An 8,106-nucleotide genomic window follows, 5' to 3' on the forward strand; every position below is an offset into this window, starting at 1 on the left:
GCTACTCCCGAAAATACTTTGGCTCATAAGTGTCTTTAACACATCTTTCTTTGATTGAGATACTTACTCAAAACTTACCCCAAAGGCTCTTTTAGAAAACATGGTTTCTTTCTTACTTAAATGTAAAAAAAAACATTTAGAAAATTCATTTGGAAGTACATAGTTCCCTAATAACTTTGGAGAAATCGACTCGAATTTATGCTCTTGACTTAACTTGAAACTTGAGACTCTTCACTTGGCTTGAAACTCTATACCCTTTTCTTGACTTGAAACTCTTTACTTAACTTGAAACTCTAAACTCTTTACTTGACTTGAAACTTGAAATGAAGTTAAAACGTTCAATAACGACTCTTGAAAAGCTTTAAAGACTTGCTTAACTTCTAAGCTTAACTCTTGATTTCACTTGACTTCTAACTTCACTTGACTTGGAAACTAGCTCTCCTTGAATTGAATTATGAATTCAAGGTGTTTGATCACATGTTATGAATGAGTTCTTAACGTTTAGACGTACTTTGGAGTGTCGGAAACAACTATGAAACATAGGTACAACACCAAGGAACATGCATGAAAGAGTGGGGAATGAAAGGGAGAACTTGGCGTCCTTGGCGCTCTGCAAGGCGCGGAGCGCCAGACCTCAAAGTTCAGAGGGCCAGCTGAGGCGCTCTGCAGGGCGCAGCGCCCCAAGGGGTGAAGTTCAAAGCACTTCTTGGGGCGCTTTGCAAGGCGCGACGCGCCACCCCTTTTCCCCGACAACTTCGACTTTTCTCCTTCTCTTCTCCAACTCTAAGCCACCCTAACTTCAAAGGTTTGAAACCCAACCACTAAGGATCATAAAATCCCTCAACATACAAGAGATTCAACTCAAAAATACAACCAAATCATGTCCCAAATCATCAAGAAACTTCAACAACACAATCAACAACATCAACAACACAACCCAACAACTTCAAAAACACAATCAATCTTTCTCAATAATAAAAGGAGCTTGGTAGTGTGGGGGAAAGGATCAACCCAACACTATGAACTGACATACCTAGTAGGGATCACCCCCGACGATATCCACGACGATGCTTGACGAAAATCCTTGCTTGATCTTCTCTTTCTCCTCTTCTTCTCCTCTTCACTCTCAAGCCCTAGCTCTCAGTCTTTAAAATGGGACAAAATGATCCAAAAATCAGCCTAACACAACAATATAACCCCAAAAGAAATAGCTAGGGAAAAGACCAAAATGCCCTTAAAATTTCCGGACGGATTCCCTGATAACTGCCCAACTTTCAAAGTGCATAACTCGCTCATATGAACTCGGAATCGAGCAAACTCAGTGGCGTTGGAAAGATCATTCTACGAACTTTGCAACCATAACTGGAACTACACCTAACTCATCCTGAGATAGAATTTATGGTTGTTCAAAGTTGGCCAAAAACTCATCTTTTTTCCATACTTAGCCAAATTTCCAGATTTTCAAAATTCTTTCCAAAAAATGAAAATTTCAAATTTTTAAGCCTCTTCGTAGTCATTTCACATTGCCGGATGTTACAACAAGTATCCATATTTGACCATGGTAAGCCAATTCAAACTTGATATATTTCTATAAGAAGGAACCAAAAATACATATTTTAATTAATTGAAGGTTAAATATATTGAGTCATTTTCTGGAAATTTGTATTATCATATCTGTTCCTAATAAAATCATGTTTGTGTCTTCTTATGCTTTCAGATTAGTTTTATTTACTGTTTTTTAGCCTTTTTTTCATTTTCTTTTTCCATTATTTTTCTTCCAATTTTTTAATGAAAAAATAAAGAAATATAAATCGATCGGAAGAAGTCATTTTTCAAAAAAATTGCAACGAGGTTTATTGTACACCACCTTATCCTGCAAATTTTTAATTATTTTTTTGTAAAATCTGACCACAAGAATCTATTGTATACTACCTTACCCTGCATTTCTACAAGAAACTATTTTCTTAGCTCAAACTTATAACCCCCTAGACAAGCTAAGTCTGAAATTGAATCTTATAAATGGTGATGAATCTATCTTTAGTAAGTTTATATGATATCATTTTATTTATTTATAGAGTTTCATGAAAACAATGTTATTTTTCTTTTAATTTTGTTTGACAGGTTTATTTGACGATTTAAGTGCGGAAATGTAATTATACATTTATAATATCATAATTAATAAATACACTTTATATATACTTTAAAGACATGAAGAAAGAAATAGATAAGAAGAAGTAAAATAAAAAAAGAAAAAGTAAATGAAGAAGCTAAGAACTTAATAAAATTTTCCACGAATGAAAAAGGAGTAAAAATGAGTTAAATAATTTTATTCCATATATTTGACCAAATTCATTTTTACTGAATTAGCATTCAATTCATTTTAAATTTATTATATTTATCCAATAAATAAAATTTCAAAAGATAAGTTCATTTTAGAATTGTAAAATGAGAATTGTCTTGGTATTTGAAATTATATAGTGATAGTTCTTCTCTTGATTCATTAATCAAGTGAAGGACTTTGAATTCAAGTTAGTCCTTTTAATAAATCACAACTTATATAAGTGCTTGTTATTTTATGGTAAATATCTTATTAGTTTTATACAACTTTAAATTTTCATATAATAAAAGAAGTAAATATGAAAAAATTTAATAAAATTTCTTCTACTAGCACTGTGAAAGGGAAAAACAGAAAAATTAGGAAACAAAACAGCTACATAAAATCAGTACATTTTATTTATATTTTAATGAGTTAGATCAAAATATGAATATCAAATCTACTGTTAACTTATAAGAATATGGACAATAAATATAGTTTTTAAATACTCCATTTTAAAGACATAAAAAAAAAGAGAAATAGATAAGAAGAACTAAAATAGGAAAATAGAAAAATGAAAAATGGAAAAACTAAATAAAAGTCCATAAAAGAACAAAGAAGGGTAAAAATGGGTCAAAGAATTGGTTGAAAGGAGTTTATCCAAATTTATTTTTACGGACTAAAATTCAACCCATTTTAATTATGATCTCATCTGCTCATTTATCACGACTCCTATACATACACTAAGAAAAGAGCTCACATTCAAGAAAAAAAAGAAAACACTGAAATAATTGTAATGGAGGAAAAACAAGCAAAATTTAAGTGGCAGAGAGGTAGAACATTGGGGAAAGGAAGCTATGGTTTTGTATCATTGGCTTCTACTGATACCCCTTCTCCTATGATACCATCTCTCATTTCAGTTAAATTTTGTATGTTAAACCACTCTCAGTCTCTTCGAAATGAAAGGGAGTTCTTAAGAATGTTTGAGGATTGTCCTCAAATTATTCATTGTTTTGGATTTAATGTGTCATGTCCCGAGCCTACACCCTAGATGAGACTGACACTCCAGAACCATTGCTGGCCCCAAGCGAACCATTGGCCTGACTTACTTATTCAGCGGAAGACTTAGACATAAGAAAGAGAATCCAAATACAAGATAACTCAACATGTATCAAACTAAACTCATAATGTTTTAAAAATAAACATTTAACTTGGCCAAAATGGCAACTCAAATCTGAACATAAGCCAATAACAAAATGATGACGAATGAACTAACATCTTACTGACTATCTATGAAGCCTCTAAAACAATTGAGATGGATGTAGGGACAGGACCACGACATTCTAATGAACTGAAATGATAAAGTAATAAAAGGGGGATCCTCCAGAATGCAAGGAGGCTCACCAACAACTCTGAAGCTCAACTGGATCAACGATGCGCTGGATGCTGATCCTAGTTACCTGCGTCTGCATCATAAGGCGATGCAGGCCAACTGGCATCAGTACATTGAATGTACGAGTATGCAAGTTGGAATGCTAAACACAACTTAAGCTTGAAAAGAATCTGAAAGGAATTGAAGAACTTACCTGGCTCAACGCAACTCAACATAACTGAACTCATTTCAATATAAAGCAGTTTAAAAACAAGTGAAATATAAAGAAAAATTGTTTAAAACATGATGTCAACTCTGTGTGTATGCAAAGATACATATAACTCTGAGATGTATGTAAAAATACAAATAAACTGATGTATATAAAAATACAAAATACTACTGTGGGAGTTTCTCTAACCGACAACCATCACTTAAGAGCTATAGTGATGATACAACACTTTACCTCACGCTGCCAAGGACCCATCCCTATACCTTGTCGGGGGTATATGACCTAACTCACTAAGTGGATCCACTAGTCTATGCTAAAAATCATTAAATGATTCATCTAAAAAGTATGACCCTTTTCTATCTATGATGGCTACATGGTTTATGGGGCGCTGTGGGTTCTCTGAACGCTCCCCCATATAGGTGCTCAATACTACTCCCAAAATATGATACTAGCTCTTTATGTTTAAAAACATAGTTCTTTCTGTGATTTGAGATAATTGCTCAAAAACTTAGCTCAAAGACTATCTTGGAAATCAAAGTTTCCCCTCTTGCTTAATTATGAAATTGAAGCATTTACTCTTTTCTGAAAACTAGCCCGAAGGCTCTTTGGAAATCGAGGTTTCCTTTCTTGTTTAAATGTGAAAACATTTTAAACTCTTTGGGAATACATAGTCCCCATATACTTTTGAAGAAATGAACTTCAAGTTTTAATCTTTACCCTTTACTCAACTTGAACTTCAAGTCTTAAAACAAGTTAAAAAGCATTTGCAAAAGACTTCTTGAAAAGACTCTAAGAACTTCCTAGACTTGGCTCTTGACTTTCCTTGAATTTGAATTTATGGATTCAAGGTTATGATTCATGTTTCTGGATGATTTCTAGATGTTTAGAAGTCATTTAGAGTAGTTAGAATCAATGGAAAGTGTTAATACACTTTAGAAGGACTTAAATAGGCTAAACGATGAAAACTAGTGAAAAACGATGATTTGGGTGAATCCTGGGCGCGCCGCGCCAGCCCCAACTTACTGGGGCTCAAATCTGGCACACTGTTGGCGCGCCGCGCCAGCCCCTCAGGAGCTACAAGGGCGCGTCGCGCCAGCCTCCCTTCAGGCAAAATTCTGACGAACTTTTGATCTCGTTTTCTGATCCTAAATCGTTTTAATCCGATTCTTTTTTCAGTTTAGATTCATGTACCCAAATCATATACACAAAATCTAACCCAAACAACTCAAGGAAACAACTCTTTAACATCAAGAAACTCCTTAATTCCAACTCATATTCAAGAACGAAATCAATTCAAGAACAACTATCAAGAACATCAAATTCTCAATCTTTTTAGGACGAAAATACACTGAATTAAACATTCTTGGCGCTTGGGTGAACTAACCCAACGCTATGTGATCTCACATACCTTGTAGGGATCACCCCCGACGAAATCCACAAGCTGAACTCGACGAACTTGATGATTTCCTTGCTTCTCCTTCTCTTTTCTCCTCTTCTTTCCTCTTCTCTAAAACCCTAACTCTTTTCCAAAATCATAAAACTGACCAAGTTCAGTTTAGACCCTTAATTAATTCACTAAAACGAATTTAATTAATTGGATAAGGAAAAGACTGAAATACCCTTCAAAAATCCGGATTGGACATTTCCTTATTTGAACAGCCCAACTTCCAATGGGTGTATCTCACTCATACGAACTCGGATTTGCGCAAACTTGGCGGCGTTGGTAAAATAGTACCAAGAGCTTTCCAACTATACCTGGAAGTAAACTTAACTCATCCTGAGCTAGGAGTTATGTCCGTTTGAAGTTGACCAAAAACTCACTATTTCCTAAAATAAATTTCCAGATTTTTCCTTCTTTCCAAAAATGACTATTTCCAATTATTGGCTTCTTCCTATTTATTTCAAATTGCGACATGTTACATAATGTCACCTATGAAGATGACTTATATCTTTACAATTTGCTGCTTGAATTTGCCTCAGCTGGAAGCCTAGCTGATCGTATTTATGAATGAGGATTGCCTGAGTTTCAAGTCCAAAAGTGCACCAAAAATGTTGTTTTAGGGCTCAGTTTGATTCACAAAAAAGGGATTATTCATTGCGACATAAAACCCCAAAACATTCTTCTTACTACTGATGGTGATGATGGTATGGCTGAGGTGGCAAAGATAGCTGATTTCGGACTTTCCATAACTTTGGAGCAGAACTGGAAAGAGAACGTGGGGCACAAAGGAACTAAAAGGTACATGGCACCTGAAGCTCTAATTGAGAAGGAGTACTGCCCAGAGTTGATATTTGGTCACTTGGATGCACTGTTTACGAGATGATCACTGGGAAACCCCTATGGGAATCATCCAATTCGGAATCAAATTTTGAGAATCCCAAACTATCTACAGAGGCAAAAGATTTCCTGAATAATTGTGATTTAATCTTTGTAGCTTTATTTTTTTTTTGGCATCTATCTTGACTCTCTAATTGAGTTTTGTTGGTATCTGTTAGGTTTCAGATCAATAATATTGAACATGACTGATACTCCACAAGAGTGGTTAGTAATGTAACTCATAATAAATGATTATATCCTCCCTAATTAACAATGAGTTACTTAAATAGGAAAAAGAGAAAAAGTTTAAATTTATCTATACAATACTCGAAATTGTTCAATTTTGCCTTTCGTTACATTTTTTTTTTTTGTCTAACCCTACTTGTGTGACCAGGTAAAAATCTTATTTTTTTCCTTGATCGTTTATTTATATGTAAAAATCTATTAAAATCATAACAGAGTAGTATATATCAATCCATATATAATTTTAAATTCATAAGAAATAAATCATGAATTCTCCTGTATTTTCTCCCATATATGTGAGCTTCTTAATTAATGCACTAATTTATTCACGGAACAAGGCAAAATTGTACATCTGTTGTATTATACATCTTTAATTAAATGCATATGTTAGACTTGGACCAAGAATGAGGCAAAATCAAACTCTTTATTATCTAGCTTAAAATGAAATGGACCTTTTATTATATTATATGATACTTATAATTAGCAAAGTCTAATGATTTTTTTATTACAAAAATAATTATTTTAACATTTTCTACTCTTTGTTACCTAGCGCAAAAGGGACGAAAAAAAAATCATTTATGATGATTTACTAATTTACTATTACTAACCACTTTTGTGAATGGTCAAATAAATTTTGAACTTCAAATTATAGAAAATGTGAATAAGTTATCCTCCAAATTTGCTCAAGCATTTGATAAATTATTCAACCTGAGCAATCTCAATTATTTAAAACTTCTGGTTCCTTAGTAAAGTTCAATGATTTATGTTACTACAATTTACAAAATCCAGTTAAGTAAATTTCAATGATATATGTATTAAAACTGAATGATTTTTATGCTGCAAGAAATAATCTAGTAAAAATAAAATAAAATTATGTAATCACGTGTGAAATCAATCCATTAAACTCTGATTGGATGGTTATTACAAATTATTTTATAATGTATCATATTGTGTTGCTTTAATATACATAATGAAAATTGAACAATTGATATAATTGAAGTGTGTTTTAATAAATAGTTGATCGATGATAATAGCTAGTTTTTATGATGGTTATATATTGTTGATTAGGTATCAAATCCAAAGTATGTGTTTAAGGCAAAGATTATTCAGACAATAGAAATTTTGGTGTTGTCCACCCTCAAATGGAAAATGAATCCAGTGACACCACTTTCATTCATAGACCATATATATCATCAGGAGAATTCTGTATTATTCACCATATATAATTGCAACTACAACAATGTTTTATGTAATCAATATGAGATTAAGCCCTGCAATGCAGTGTATTACCTTAAGCAACTTATGGGTGTACTTAAAGTCAGAAAGGTTTGCACTCTTTAATATTGAGTTCTATTTTTGGTTAATTAATTAGCACTATTACTATGCCTCTTTGTTTTGTGTGTCACTGAAGTTGTTTTAGTAGAAATTAAAAATTGACGCATTAAGATTCACACTGCACCAATTTATGCAGCTCCCAGAGGCGGAGCTACATGGGTACTAAGGGTTCATCAAACCCCCTTTGTCAAATATTACTTATAGCTTATGAATATCTAGAATATAGTAGATGTTGAATTTTCTTGATTTTTTTGTGTTTTTTTAATGAGCAACTTTCATATTTAGCAAACATAAAA

General features: G+C 33.1%; 1 pseudogene; it reads left to right on the forward strand.

Moving 5' to 3' along the window:
- Window positions 1–3,110: 3,110 nt before the first annotated feature.
- Window positions 3,111–6,470, forward strand: LOC102606417 (mitogen-activated protein kinase kinase kinase 4-like; annotated as a pseudogene).
- The last annotated feature ends 1,636 nt before the right edge of the window (window positions 6,471–8,106 follow it).

The sequence above is a fragment of the Solanum tuberosum genome, unplaced genomic scaffold (genome assembly GCF_000226075.1).
Source record: "Solanum tuberosum cultivar DM 1-3 516 R44 unplaced genomic scaffold, SolTub_3.0 scf00735, whole genome shotgun sequence".
Taxonomy (NCBI): Eukaryota; Viridiplantae; Streptophyta; class Magnoliopsida; order Solanales; family Solanaceae; genus Solanum; species Solanum tuberosum.